The sequence below is a fragment of the Muntiacus reevesi genome, chromosome 19, assembly GCF_963930625.1.
Source record: "Muntiacus reevesi chromosome 19, mMunRee1.1, whole genome shotgun sequence".
Lineage (NCBI taxonomy): Eukaryota > Metazoa > Chordata > Mammalia > Artiodactyla > Cervidae > Muntiacus > Muntiacus reevesi.
The window spans coordinates 40,298,790-40,315,517 of record NC_089267.1 but is presented as its reverse complement, the minus strand read 5'-3'; the positions used below and the strand labels follow the sequence as shown (position 1 = coordinate 40,315,517).

Below are 16,728 nucleotides of genomic sequence, written 5' to 3'. Positions count from 1 at the left end.
TACATGTTATATGAAATATATTTTCAAATAACCAAACTTGGTATTGCAGGTTTCTTTTACCTCTAGTCTCAGATATAATGTTCACTATAGCCAGTGGATTCCAAACCATTTGTGGTCTTCAAGCTGATCCAAGTTGCTAAGAGTTGGACAATACTGAGTTTTCCCACTTAAAAGGAAATAAAAAACCAAAATGGACAAAAATCTTCTCAAACTGCCTTTCCATATTTTACGATACAGTTTTCTTAAGCTGTTAATAGTTACTGCTACAATCCAGTGGACACGTGATTTGGGTCATTTTGGGCTGATCGAATTTCACTTGAAGGAAAATGACTTCAATGTACCGTGCCACTTAAATAAATCTGAGGATCAGTCCAAGGTCATGCCATAAAGAGACTTACAATAGAATCCTAAATTTTACTTTTTCATTCCAAGATCCAATAATCAGTCAAAAACAGCATCAACGGCCTTAACACTCTGGTTTCAAGTTAGAATCTAGTAGCCAAGTAAATATTCTAAAATTTTTCACCCCAGCAATTTCCCTATCTACATTCAATTTCTGTCAAACTACTGCATCATCTGGTTAATTCTGTCAGTTTCATCAGATTACAAACTAAACTGAGGAGAAAGATCGTTTTATTCATCTTTACATCTCTTCTGTGTGAGATCAAATTGCCAACATCTGTTGGATCATAGAAAAAGCAAGAGAATTCCAGAAAAACATCTACTTCCTCTTCATTGACTATACTAAAGTCTTTGACTGTGTGGATCACAACAAACTGTGGAAAATTCTTCAAGAGATGGGAATACCAGACCACCTTATCTGCCTCCTGAGAAACCTGCATACAGGTCAAGAAGCAACGGTTAGAACCGGACATGGAACAATAGGCTGGTTCCAAATTGGGAAAGGAGTGTATCAAGGCTGCATATCGTCACCCTGCTTACTCATCTATACACAGAGTACAGCACGCGAAACGCCAGGCTGGATAAAGCAAAAGCTGGAATCAAGATTGCCAGGAGAAATATTAATAACCTCAGATACGCAGATGACACCACACTTACAGCAGAAAGCGAAGAACTGAAGAGCCTCTTGATGAAAGTGAAAGAGAGTAAAAAAGTTGGCTTAAAACTCAACATTCGGAAAACTAGGATCTTGGCATCTGGTCCCACCACTTCATGGCAAATAGATGGGGAAACAACAGAAACAGTGAGAGGCTTTATTTGGGGGGCTCCAAAATCACTGCAGATGGTGACTGCAGCCATGAAATTAAAAAACACTTGCTCCTTGGAAGAAAAGCTATGACCAACCTAGACAGCGTATTAGAAAGCAGAGACATTACTTTGCCGACAAAGGCCCATCCTTCAAAGCTATGGTTTTTCCAGTAGCCATGTGTGGATGTGCGAGTCGGACCACAAAGAAAGCTGAGAGCCCAAGAATTGATCCTTTTGAACTATAGAAGAGAAGACTCGAGAGTCTGAGGTAAAATTTACAATTGATGATCTGGAAATAGAAGGGTAAATAAAAAGGAAGTATATTCAACTGGACAGAATGTTAGATAGTTGTTAAAAAATAAGTATGAGGATTATGGCAATATGGAAAATGTGTACATCTAGCCAAAATGAAAAGTCAAACATAACTACATATATACTATGACAACATCTATATAAAACATATAAATATGATATAAGTTTGGAAAGGAAAAATATTGGAAGGTTGCCACTCAAAATATATGTTAGATTATCATGATGGGATAATTGGCAAATCTATTTTCTTTTACTGCTGAAATGATAAATATATATCATACATATTTTGTATTTGGTTTGGGCCATGACAAAGCTGGCAACCCTTTTCTGTAGATATTTTTAACTACTAAGTAAAAGGCCATTAGAAAAAGGAGAACACATATTTCCACAAAACTTATTACTATTAAGTAATTTAAAAGAACTTAGTAATAAGCAATTTTAAGGCACAAAATGAATCCCAAAAGACCTTTAACAGTGAGAAATAGTTTTTTGAACTATGAAAAATAAGCCATAGTTTTGAACTTCTGAGGTTTGGAACCACTAAAGAGGTGGAGTGATAAAGAGCAAGAGACACCTTAGAGAATATCACCTCATATACCATCCTCTAGTTACAGTTCTCTCTGGATTATGCTGGAGAGTTGTGGCAAGTTTGTTAAAACTTACAGAATCATCATTGTGAGGTTCAGATATTTTTAGTAGAAATTACCAGCAAACTCCCGACTAATTTAGATACTACTCACCAGTAAGTAGGATAGACCAGTGAACACACAAGCAACTCTTCTCTGGGTCACTTATACAATATCACCATCAAAGGTATCTCAATTTGTAGTTCTATTTAGTAATCCAATTGGAAGAAAGCAAGCCCAAGCAAAGATCTGAATAACCTACCAGACTGATTTCCACAAAAATCTCATCAGTAAAAGAAAAATTCTTAATCTGTAGTTTCCATTGGGAACTTGGCATCCAATAACATCTGCAAAATTAAAGAATCTCCAAAGACAGTATGCTGTGGTTTACAATGTTGAATCTAATGTCTGCCACCTAAGCATAGATGGAGTATATTTCAAAGATAAGGAAGCAATATTAAAAAATAATGAAATTTTAATTTCTCCCTCTTCAGTTATAATGCAGAGTATTCAACATCAATTCTGTTCTTTCTCCATTTAGCAAACATCAATCCTCGACCTACAGATAACAGCTCTAGAACAACAAAGTTTATCACCTCCTCTCAAACGGCAGAAAGCAAGATAGCTCTTTACGATGCTAAGAAAATCTAGGTACCTCTAGGCCTCTAGTTTCTAGTTCACAATCAGAGCAATCCTTCTTTTTACCTCTTTAAATACAGATGTAATGAGTGCTTTTAAAAAAAAAAAAAATGTCAGCCATCAAAAGCCAAAGAAAAGCTTTACTGAATATGAGACTTTCCTGTAAAATTTCACTAAGGTCAATTTATAAGTTACCACAGTCTTTCAACTTGGTTTAAATGGACCAACTTCTTTTTACCAAAGAATTGGGATACACAAAATTCAGGTAAAATGAGAAAGGAAATAAGAGTATTTTAGATTTTATCTCTAGCTCCCATATTAAGAGGAGGATAATGTTAAGATTGGGCCTTCCCCGGAGGCTCAGCAGTGAAGAATCCATCTGCAATGGAGGAGTCGCAGGAGATGCAGGTTTAATCCTTGGGTCGGGAAGATCCCCTGGAAAAGGGAATGGCGACCCACTCCAGTATTCTTGCCTGGAGAATTCCATGGATGGAGGAGCCTGGAGGGCTACAGTCCATTGCGCTGCAGAGTCGGACACGACTGAAGCAACTTAGCACGCATACATGCAATGTTAAGATTAAACTGAATATATCAAGACTCAAGGACAACCTAATATGCCAAAGAAACTATCTGCATGTTACATGTTCCCCCATATATTCATTTATTTTAACTGACAGTTTCTCTAATAATCTACTAAATAATTATTCTCATAAATATTGCATTCTCTGGCATGTTGATTTAGATTATTTTAGAGTAAAATTATTCCTGTGTAACGTAAAATTGTTAGCTATGCATTAGTCAGAATTACTAAGAATAAAGGAAGACAGACAAGTCCAGGACCAAAAAAATCAGCTAAGTCTTAAAACATCTTGTGATCTATGATACTTTAAGATGCCAGTTCCTCGAACAACTATTGATAAACTAAACAATTTGTCCAAGAGTCTAACAGGAAGGGACAGGACCTATTATCTTCTGAGTTCCTAGTTTGATGCAAGCACCTGCTAGGGAATATGCATTATATCAATTATCTTCATAACAACCCTGACCGGCAACTTGCTCCCTTACAGATAAGGAACCTGATATTCAGAAGAACTAAGCAATTTGCTTACAGTGAGACTAAGGTCAAAATTCAAACCAAGGACCCAAACTCTAATTTTTTCTTTCATATCTTACTACACTCATTCAAAATACTAGTGATTCTATTCTTTTAAAAGACCCAGTTATAAAGAAAGTAATAGCCACTTATATTCTTATGTTATAGACTTCCTATATTATATCAGGGAGTCAGGAAAGTGGGCCAACAAATTATGTGCCGGAGGAAAGGCGCCTAGCAAAAGTTCCAGCAGGTACCTGCTTCCTTTTTTCATCCTAGCTCTTGATTTCTCTTTTACTGCTGCACACTATTGGTTTAAAAAACCATGGTCAATAAGACTGAGTAAATCTCGTAGTTCAGTGGTAGCTACTCTGAGAATTTCTAGGTAGACTGTTTTTAGGGGAAATTCATGGCAACTGGATTTAGTCACATGGGCAGGGGATAAAGTAAACAAAAATAATTCTTTCCTTGGTAAAAAGGGTGTTACATGAATAACATATAATTCATGCTAGAATCCTTCTCTATTAGTAACTGAGAATTTTGAATTACTCAGTTTTAATCAAGTAATAAATTTAAATGACCACTTTCCAATTCTAGGTGTTGATTTTTCATGTTTCTTAATATATATAGGTAATTGTAAAGAAGTTCCAAAACTAAACCTATGCACTTGACTTTTTTTGATTAATAAATTCAACAAACCATTTTACAAATATATTAAGTAATGGTAATTTTTTTAGCTTATTGCATCTGACTAAAAATAAACAGGCTTAAATAAGAACTAGAACTAACTAAAAATGGGTTTATCTTAAAGAAATAATTTTACCATATTTATTGCAATATTTTTATACTGTTATGATCAATACTACCTACAAACAGGATGTAAGGTATTAAATTTACATTTTAGGGCTTGTTCTGAATCTGAAACAGTTTACTGTCTTAGTTTGCTCCCTTGTATTCTCATATGATCAACCAGGAATAGGTATCTGGGCCTAGCTATTTTTCCTTCAAAAGTGTCATCAATAACTTTTCTATAAAGCTGAAAGGAGAAAGCAGCAACCATTCTTCTCCTCCCCTGAACCACCTACTAGCCTAGTGCCTCTCTATAAGGATGAGAAAGGAATTATTCACCGCCTCCTTTCTGCTAGAGACAGATGATGGATAAAATAGAAGTTTTAGCATAGCCTTCTGCCCCATTTCCAGACCTGGGTTACTTCTTAAGAGAGAAACCTCTTTTTCCTTAAACAAATGAGTAAGATTTTCTCTTCAAAAAGGAGATTCTGTGAACATCTAATAAATTATCACTAATTAAACAACTAAAGGCAGCTAATACTCTTTATTACTGTTGCCAATGTCAATGCTGAATGTTAAGACAGAAAAACTTGATCTCTTCATCCAAACTGCTAACATAATTAGATATGTTCTGATTTAATTCTTCATTTTTATAATTTAACATGGAATTAGGCAGTCTTTATTTAGTCTGACAATTGCTGAAAACATACTAAGTGCCAGAACCTACTAAATGCTAAGCCATGGACATAAAAATAACGAAGCTCAGATGCTACCAAATCCATGTGCTCCAAACTGAGATCGGTTGCGGGGCGGGGTAGGGAGGAGGAAGCGGTTAACACAGTGTGTTCAAAGACACAACAGTGACTTGCACAGCTTACCCCCAGAGGACAGAACATATTTCTGAGAGGAGATGATGCTGGACAAGCATTTTTATAGAAACGTTTTCTTTACTTATTTTATTTTTCTTACTCTTTTCCTTATTTTCTTTCTTTAACCTCTTTAATCACTTAGTTTACAGCCCATTTCATATTTTCCTATATCTTTGGTTCTGAAGATGTGAAGTCTCCCACTTCCTTTTATTTCTGGGTGGGTAATGCCCATGTTTTGTCATTTCTGTTTGAGTGTACACCACTAGGTATTATTTTCATCGTGGCAATCTTATACGTTCTGGATTCTGGCAATGTAACTCCAAACCAGTTTTGCATTTGTTAACACTGTAGTCCCAGAAGGCCAAAGTATGATGTGGTTACAAAGGAATCTCAATTCCTTATTCTGGGTTTAAGGATCCCATACCACATTAGCAGGTTAAAATCAGACTTGAAATTCACAATAAGACACAGGTTTGGGGATGGTAGCAGACTACATTTCCAAATCTGGCTACAATAACAGCTCCCATTTCAAATGTTCTTTGTTCTTTGAGAGCCTGACATTTCTCCCAGTGAAGCAGTAGAATCTATGTGCTATCTCTCTAAACTGGACAGGTCTTTGTGATTACCTTGACCGAATATGGTAGGAGTGACCCTATGACTCCAAAGGGTAGGTCATTAAAATGCCACATACATCCTGCTAGTTCCTTTAGGGTGCTTGTTCTTGAAACTGAGCCAAGTACTGTGGGAAGTGTAATCAGCCCATGGAGAGGCTCATGGGGAAGGAAACTGAGGCCCTAGTCAAGCTCCCAGGTGATTGAGTGGCAACGTATCAGCCATGTGACTGAACCACCTGAAAAGTGACTCCCCCTGCCTTAGTTTAGCCACTCCAACGCCATATGGGGCAGAGATGTATCTGTGTTCAGCCCCACCAAATTTGTAGTTTTGTGAGTAAAATAGATGATGACTTGTTTTAAATCACAAACTTTATTAGAGTCGTTTCTTATGCAACAATAGATAAATAAAACAAAATCTCCTCTTTTCACTAGATTTTTTTTTCATCCTGAGTCTCAAGTGGATACTGTTGAGGAAATATCCCTCTGTAATAAAACTGTACTGCATGCTAACATATAATAGAAAGTTTTACTGAACAAACAATACAACCTCTTTTAAGTGTATGTTATCAGCACCCTTGCTAATTACCCTTCTGAAAATTTTAACTTAGGACTACAAACTTCAGTTACCCCTTGCCTCATGTATGTGGCAGGGTCTTCTATCTTCCACCTGAGTGTCACAGGTTCATTCCTCCCCAGCTGACCACAAGCCAATTCTTAGTGCAAGGAGGCATGTCTTCAATTGTACAATTGTACTGATGTGTAACAAAAAAGCCCATTATTTTGATGCACAAAGGAAGCAGAGTATGGTGGTCCCCAGCCTTTGGCTAGAAACCTGTTTTCTTTCCTTCCTGCAACACAGTCCTTATAATTGAAATATTCTCGTTTTAAACCTCTGAATCTGTGACCTTATTTTTTTAAGAATACAACATTGCTTGCAGTCTTCTGAGCCAGCATAAAATTTCTCTAGATAGCCTTTCTCTCTGTGTAGCCCTTCAAAGATTTTGGTTTTATGCAAGGGTATGCAACTCCCTATATCTTAAAAGCCCAAGGGTTCATTTTCTGTCCCTGAATGGGCATTAAGACTCAAACCCCAACTCAGGAGAGTCTATTTCTGGGTTCAATAACCCTCTCTCCCCACTAAAGGCCAACACAACACTAGCTTGTAATATGCTTATTGTTGTCACTTTGGGGTACGTCTTACTTTCTGGCATTCTGAGAGTTTGCTATTTTTCTTGTGAGCTAAGCTGTGTATCTAAACTACACCATTTGTTTTTTATATACTGTGGGATACTTGCAACAAGAGGGGTTCCATATTATTACATTCTACCATGTTTAGAAAAGCAAGCTCTTTAGCCAAGTAGAGAGAGAAAGAAAAAACATTTTACATAGAGAAAACAGCATCTGCAAAAACTCAGTTGAGTAACAACTTGGTTATATCCTGGAACTCTAAGAAATCTACTATTGCTGCAGTGCAGAGGCATACAAGGTAATAAGTGGCAAGAAATAAGATGGAGAGGTAGGCAGGTTGCTAGAAACTAAGCACTCTGTAACACAAGCTAAGGAGCGTGAAGTTTTCCTGGAGGAAGTGGGAACCACCAAAGACTGTAAAGACATATTTCAGTAGATCACTTCAACAGATTATACAGATTTGGGTCGGGGGTGGGGGACCTGGCAATAGAAAGATCAGATATCTTTGGTGGCGGGAAGAGCAGGAGTGGAGAATAAACAGAGGCCAAAGGCACAGCTCCAAACTATGGCAGCAATAGTAGTGACTGAGAAAAAGGTAGAGCTCAGAAATTTAAGGAGTTAAATGAACATGGATTAGAGAATCAGGAAGAAAGAATTTAGGCTATGTTCCAGATCTGTAGTTTGAGCAACCAAGTGGATTGTAGGGTTGTAAGAGAAATGGGTTTGATATGAGGGAATTCAATTTTAAATGCATAGTCAATATCCTGATAGAGATGATCAAAGAGCAGTTAGATACCGTTACCAAAGGGGAACTGTAGGAAATGGAGGGACCCTAATTCCACTGTGGATTCCATTTTTAATGTAGGAATTTGCATGTCCAACACTACCCAGCTGACATTAATAGTGTCATTTATGGTAGCTAGCATAAGCTTGTCCTAGCAACCCAGGAGATTGAAGGTAAGTCTCTGAATTCAGGCATCCAAGCTACATTTATGGTAACCATGTCTTAGGTCTTCTGAAATACTCAATTTTTGGTGAGTAAAACATCTTTACTGAAGCTATATCATTCCAACACATACACTGAGAAAGGCATTTAAGTTGCATTTTCCCTAAGTACCAAGTGCCTAAGAAGGAAAAAAGTGGTTCAGGTCAGAAACAAAACAGATCGTTTGAACAGCCCTATGTACATGGCTACAGTCCATGGGGTCGCAAAGAGTTGGACACGACTGACCAACTTCCCTTTCTTTCTTTCTTTCTTTCTATGTACTTATCAGATGATCACCAAGGGTGTCACTTTTTACTCTAGAGTCTCTCCTTTCCTTTCCCAACAAGATTAAGAAGGAAAAGAGAAATGTTTAAAGTCCCTAGGGAGGACAAATATAAATTACTAATTTCTCAAGTGCCTTAGAGCAAAACTCCTTTTGTTGAGTAATTTTTTCCTTTTAACTTTTAATTTTGCCATAATTTGAGGCTCATAGAAAAGTTGTAAGACTAGCAGAAAAAATCTCGACGTACATTTCACCCATATTCTTCAAATTTTAACACTTTACCAATTTGCTCTATTATTTTCTCTATATAAAACACTCATTTTTTCCTGAACTGTTTGAGAGCTACTTGCTAGCCTGATGAGCTTTTACCCCAAATACTTCATTGTGTATTTCTTAAAAACAAGGTCATTCTCTTATATAATTCAGTACAAATATGAGGAAATTAACAGTGATACGATATGATTATCTAATCAACAGACTCCATTTGGCTTTGCCAATCATCCCAAAAATGCTCTCACAGCAAAAGAAAATCCCAGATCACACTGCATTCGGCTGTCAGTCTCCTTAACATGGAACAGTTTTTTAGTCTTTTTCTTTTGAAAGCAAAATTTTAAAAGTTATTTTGTAGATAGTCCCCCATATTGAGCCTTTCTTCATCTCTCTCATGATAAGATTTCAGGTTATGCATTTTTGGCAGGAACACCATGGAAGTAACGCTGAGGTCAATTTGGCACAATATTGGCGAGGCTGGGTTTACAACTTAGTTAAGGTGGTATCTGCTGATTTCCTCCAGTTACTATTTCTCCCCAGGTGGAGACCGCCTGCCACGTGGCGTGGAGCTTACAGGATGGAGGTCGTGCCAGCCGCCGCCGGGTGCCCGCGGCGGGGAAGCGCACAGGACAGACCCACGCCGCCTCGCCCCGCCGCCCCCGGCCTGGCCGCAGACCAGACGCGGCACTGCCAGTGGGCTCAGTCATAGGCGCACCCAAGAGCCCGCGCACGGGTCCAGGCGCGCGGCTCCGGCGGCGAGGGCCAAATGGGGCACCAGCTGACGGTCCAAACGCCCAGAGCCCTGCGCGTATCCAGAGGCCCAAAGTCCTTGGCGGCAGACACCAAAGGAGACCGTGTCAGCAGTTACTATTTTTCCCTTAGTAATTAATAGGAATATTGTGGGTGGATACTTTGAAACTATCAAAATATTCCATTACTGATAAACCACCTACCAATTTTAATGTCTATTGATGATTCATGCCTAAAACAATTATTTTGAAGGATGCCAATTGCTGATTTTCTATTTCGATTATTCTACTTTCATAGTTGGCATTATATTGATACTTAAAGAAATTTCTCTTTTCTTTTACCTACCTATCTATTTTCATCAGTATGAACTCTCGCGTTATTTGGTTCAATGAATTATAACTCATTATTTTCACTCCTTTGATGCTGTTTGGGGTGTTTGTTTGTTTTTTTAGTGGGTCTGAGTCCCTCTAAAGAAGAAATTCTTAGTGTTTTTCCATCCCGTTATATGAGAAAGCAAGCATACAGGGGGCTGAGCTGCCTAACTGCCCTTTCCCAGGTGAGATAGGAGTTTCCTTGGAGTTTCCTAGGAGTTTGCTTGGACAGCTGGCCCTCCTTACTGAAAAGAGGACTGGGAGCACTTCAAAATGCTTACTTTCCCTTTCCACCTGTCAGAAACATAAGGGATTTTTCTCAGATCTTCAACATGAAAAAGTGGTTTCATGTTGGAGACAAAAGTCATAAAAGTGTGGGGATCTCCTTAGACTGGATTCTCAGGAGTTCTTAACTCTCAAGCTAGTCCACACTCAGTCTTCAAGCAACTAGTAAGTTATCATTTAAGTGATCCTACAAACTGCAGCAGCTGGTGCTCTGCATTCACCTCTCTAGTTTTCAGAGTGTTGATTGCCCTATGACCTCAACTCTAAGAAATATATTAAAAGTTACTGATTTTCAGTTTCAGAGTTTTTTTTCTTGTTATAAGAAGGGGAGCAACAACTTCTAAGCTCTTCACATGTTAGAGCAGAAACTGGAAGTCTCAAGAGATACAGATTTATTTTTCTACTATTTCTTTCCCCCAAAGTTATTAATAATCTAAATTGAGGCACAGTATGTGCTAAAAGAGGTAAAAGAAAAAAATTAAGGTTTATTTTAGGTAAAACAGTACCCACTAGATTATATAAGACACCATCCTCTCTTTTCTCTTTATCAGTCTACCCTATTGTGGCAGGAGCCTTGTTTGCCATGAGTATATTGCATGCTTGGTACATAAAACAGCATATGGCACACAGTAAGCATTCAATAAATATTTGTTAGAATACTGAGCTAGGAGGTAAGGTGCTTTTCTTGACTCTGATCTCCATTATCATAAGGCTAGAAAGGGGCCAAATCCAGCCCTTGTTTTCTTCTGGGTTTTGTGTTTCATCACCAATTGAAATAGAAAACAATTTTAAATCAAAGAGTTTTAAAGTATATTTAAAATACTATTAAATACTCAGTAACAACAAAATTTCTTTATGGCAACAGAAAACTGACTCATCCTCTTGGTCATCTTGGACACGAGATTTTTTTTTAACCTCATTTATGGATATGTTCCATTTTTTCTTATGATACTGCTTATGTTTACTTACCATATCCAAGAAACTGAAGTAGTAAACTCATTAGATATTTTTTAAACAAGCTAGGCAGTATGGTCAAAGGCAGAATTTAATATTTAGAACATTTGGCACATTCAAAGACCACAATTAGATCTGCTATGACTGAGTTTCATGCAATGCAACTAAAATGCTTTCATTATGGGATAACTTTTGCAGCTGTACTTTTTGACTTCCATTTTAGGATGTCAATATACTTTAAAATATTTCATCTTACTTATACATATTTCATTAAAACTACAGTAATTAAAGTATACTATAATATACAAGCCAATATTGGCAATACAGAAGCCAATATGTTAAGATAAAAAGAGTCTGCTGCAAATTTTTTACAGCTACAGATAAAATTTTAAGAGGTTTAATACTAGATACACAGTTTATAAGAAAAAAGAAATATTCACAAAGGAAGATAGCAGGGAACTTACTGAAAGATGTTAATGTTGGAAAAAGTTCTCTTATAATTTGATAAGATAATATTAAAATTAAATGAGAAATATGAACTCCATCCTGAAAGTAATGGGAAGTCACTGAAGAATTTTAATCAGGAAAGTAATTAGATTAACTTTTATAAAGATTATTTTAATTCCCTTCATCACACTAATTGTTTTAAACTTATTTATTGTGCTTCCCCAACTAGAATGTAAATTCTATGAGAATAGAGATTATATCTGACGTATTCATTATACATTATATTCATTATACTCCCCAATACCTATATGTCACGTGCAGCAGGTAAAAAACAAAAATGGCTGAATGAATTAACATAAACAACCAGTTAAAAAGCTAATGCTTTTGGGTGGGGCTGGGCAACAAAACAACAACAACAAATCATTAAGATCCTAAACCAATGAATTATTAGTAGGGGCACAGTCTCAAATCAGCCTGAAAAATATTAAAAATGAGATTTGAAAACTGGTAACCAAAAGTTGTGGGCACTGAGGAAAAGTAAAAAGTAAAATATCATGTGTGGAATTTCAAAACCTACTACAAAGCAAAAATAATAAAGACAGTGTATCAATGGCATAAAGATAAACAAACAGATATAAATGGAATAGACTGGAAAATCCAGAAACAAACTCTTACATTTAAAAATCAGTTAGTTTTTGATAAGGGTGCCAAGTTCATTCAATGTGGAAAGAACTGTATAAATGGTATGGGACAATTAGGTAGCTACATACTAAAGAATGAAGCTGGACTCTTACCTCACACTATATACAAAAATTAATTCAACATGGATCATAGAAATAAACTATAAACTCTTAGAAGAAATTACCAGGAGTATATCTTCATAAACTTGAATTAGGCAATAGCTTCTTAGATATAACATGAGCAACAAAAGAAAAAAAGAATAAATAAGTTGGATGTCATAAAAATTAAAAACTTTTGTGCTACAGAGGATACTATCAAGAAAGTGAAAAAACAACCCACATAATGGAAGAGAATATTTGCAAATTATATAGCTGATAAGAGTTGTACCAAGATTATATAAAGAACTCTTACAATTCAACAACGAAAAGGCAAATGACACAATTTTTAGATGTGGAAAGGACTGAAATAGATGTTTCTCTGAAGAAAATACTTAAGTAGCACATGAAAAGATGCTCAATGTCATTAGCCATTAAGGAAATGCAAATTAAAGCCACAGTGATATACCACTTCACGTCCATTAGGGTGGCTAAAATTATAAAAGAGAGAACAAGTGTTGATGATGGTATAGAGAAACTAGAACCCTCACTCACTGATCACAGAATTGAAAAGCTATATAGTCACTTTCGAAAACAGTTTTAAAAGGTTAAACAAAGTCAGCATATGATCCAATAATTTCACTCATAGGTATATCCAAGAGAAATTAGAACACACAGCTTATATAAAAACTAACATACACATGTACACAGCAGTATCATTTGTAATAGCAAAAAAGTAGTTAACAACTCAAATATCTAGCACCTGATTGATGGATAAATAAAATGTGGCAAATCCATATAACAGAATATTAATTGTCATAAAAAGAAATGAAGTATTAATATATGCTACAAAATAGATGTACCTTGAATATACTATGCAAAGTCAAAGAAGCCAGACATAAAAACACAAATATTCTATAATTCCATTTCCATGAAATATCTAGAATAGTCAAATCCATAAACAAAGAAGCCAGATTAATGGTTACCTCATGTTGATGGTGGAGGCCTAGGAAAAGTGACCACTAACGAGTTCAGTTCTTTTGGGAATGATGAAAATGTTATAAAATTATCAGAAAGTGGTGATGGCTGCACAACTCTGTGAGTATACCAAAACTCAAAGAACTAGTCTCTTTAAAAGATGAATTTTATCATATGTAAATTATCTCTCAATAAAGCTATATGATGATAGCACACACACGCACTTCTGAACTTTTGAATCGATCACTTGCCTCCCTGCTGCTTTCCAGCTGACTGCTGCAAAATGCTCAAATTTCAAAAATAAAACATACCAAACTCTTCCAGATTTATAACTACAGGCCTGAAAGTTAATTTAAGGAACTGTTAGAGTGTGAAGTCCTTGACAGCCATAAAACTATCAATAGCATAGTTCTATTTCCCTTCATTCCTGACGCTGTTGTTTATTTCCTATCACATTATCTTATATATAGTGAGCGTTCAACAAAAGTTTGCTCAAATGAATCTTCAAAAAAAGTCTGGGAATGTGAATGCTTAGAAGAAAGTATTGCTATAGCGAGGCTTTCCAGAGGAGTACTGATTTCTGAATTCCATCTCTTTCTATTTTTAGCCTTCAACTATTTTGAGGACAGGAAAGATTTGAGATGTGAGAGTTGAACCATAAAGAAAGTTGAGAGCCAAAGAATTGATGCTTTTGAACTGAGGTGTTGTCTCCAACACCTCGAGAGTTCCTTGGACTACAAGGAGATCCAACCAGTCCATCCTAAAGGAGATCAGTCCTGAATATTCACTGGAAGGACTGATGCTGAAGCTGAAGCTCCAATACTTTGGCCACCTAATACAAAGAGCTGACTCATTAGAAAAGACCCTGATGCTGGGAAAGATTGAAGGCGGAAAGAGAAGGGGATGACAGAGAATGAAATAGTTGGATGGCATCAACTCAATGGACATGAGTTTGAGCAAGCTCCAGGAGTTGGTGATGGACAGGGAAGCCTGGCGTGCTGCAGTCCATGGGGTCACAAAGAACTGGAAACAACTGAGCGACTGAATTGACTAACTAAAGATTTGAGAAATCTTCAGAACATGATCCTAATATAAGGGGTGCCAGTATTACCTTCTTGAATTTTTAATTAAAAACATCTTTCATGCAGAACATCTCTACAGCAGAGTTGACATAAAATACAACAAACACCCTTGGACCCTCTTAGATTAAGGAATGGGGTGGTCTGTTTAATATCCACTCACTAGACATAGACTAGTACTTGTCAAATGAATTGGAACAAAATGTACAACAAATTGAATTGATGTGATCTTATCTTTCTTGAATAAATCAGACAACATTTAGGTATCTTGCACTGCCTTAGGGTCATGGCTATAACCAACTATCATTATTCTTTATGTTAGGCTGTTGTTGCATGTGTACTCAGTGAGGAAGTTTCAGTTAATGCCAGATAGACTAATTTTTACTATAGGACAGTGAAACCAAGAAAATTAAAAGCTCAAGTCTGCAAGCTGAAACATCTTTTAAAAAATAAATAAATAATCTGTAATTTACCATTAAATTATGAAGCAAAACAAAAGAAAAGCTGAATGAAAACTTAACTAGGAGGAATGCTGGCATTTGGGAATCCTTTCAAAGAGGAGGGATCAAAGGAGTAAGCTTCATACAGTCTTTCAAATATGAAATGTCTGGTGGACTATAAAGAGAGGAGGAACAGAAGGATCTCTGCAAATACTGGTTTGATGAAGACACAAAAAGTGAAAAGCTGATTTATTTATTTGTGCCTTTTAATTTCTTTCTCTGTGTCCATTCCAAGAAACAGACAACCACACCAGGCCAAGCAAACACGGATGCAGAGTTATAATGCTCTTTTACATGTTAAGTTCACAGCAGCAATTTTATATGGCCTGGAAATTTCATCAAATCTATAAATTTCCAGGTGTTGCCAATTCCAGCTATAAAAATCACTACTGTACAGATCAGCAAAAATACACTGCTTAAAATATCTAACAGGGTGGCTTACTGGAACAACAAGATATCCATGAAAGGCATAGCAAAAAGTCTACAGAAAATCATATGTAATATTTAAATATCTTACTGATTGTTAAGTAAACAGAACCTCTATCTTGGAAGTTCACGTTAAATGAAGGTAAAGTTAACCTCCCTTTCCCCACTCTCTTCATTCTCTAGCCTGTCCTCTAAAATAGCATCTTTGAAAAGGCAGCTGCAAATTTTTCTTTTCGAAAACCAACTCTAACACACATTTTAAAAACTAAGAAATAGTTATATGTATTCACAGGGGGAAAAATCTGGCACTGAACTTTTCTTCTGAATTCCCATACACAGGAATCAAAACAATTTACAAAAGATATCTGTAAATTAGACAAGTAACCTCATGCATATTAGATACATGCAGAAAGATTATAATTTAAACAATTATAATTGGGGACATAGATTTAAAAAAAACAAAAACTAAAAAGTTGATCCTATATTAAAATGTCATTTGAACACAGTAAACATTGTTCTGTGTTTTATGAAGGCTCACGGCAGGGCTAGGTTTACATTTAAATCATTGACATTATTGGGTAATTATTCATTTTGGGGTAAAATCTAATACAGCCACTCATGTCGTAAGACCACATACTATAGAGTTGGAAGGTATCCAAGAGCTCACTAGTCTAAATTTTCTCATTTTACAAAAGAACAAGGCCCAACTAGTTAACTGATTTGTCCAAAATGCCTGGTGCTCTCAAGATTCAGACAGAGCAAAACGCTGGGTTTATTACCTTTAACATTGAAACTAACTGAATCACATTTAATCAAGAAGAAACATCTCTCAAAAGCTTAATTTTTTACTTTCACCATAAAGTGATTTTCAGAGTTTGAAAGAACATTAAGTAGCAATCACTCTCGGTAATAAAGGAAATCTTCAAATATTTCCTCAAGATCTAAAGCAATAAAAAATTTTAAAATAATCCAGGATAAAAACAAGGTCCTACTGTTTAGCACAAGGAACTATATTCAATATCCTGTAATAAACCATAATGGAAAAGAATATAAAAAAGAATGCATATATACGTAAATATATATATATATATATATAACTTAATCACTTTGATATACAGCAGAAATTAACACAACACTGTAAATCAACTATACTTTGATAAAAATAAATAAATGAATAAAAATTCACCAGGGAAGTCCAAAGTTAGGGTTCTCCCTTTTATCTTTTTCTCACAGTAGTAGATGCAGAGCAATCTTATATCTGAATTTGATCTAAGGAAAGGAAAAT

At 36.1% G+C, this 16,728-nt stretch overlaps 1 protein-coding gene across 2 annotated transcripts in view; it reads right to left on the bottom strand.

Moving 5' to 3' along the window:
* Positions 1-16,728, bottom strand: part of PDSS2 (decaprenyl diphosphate synthase subunit 2) — a 251,015-nt gene that overhangs the window by 177,383 nt on the left and 56,904 nt on the right. The gene's annotated exons all lie outside the window — the stretch shown is intronic.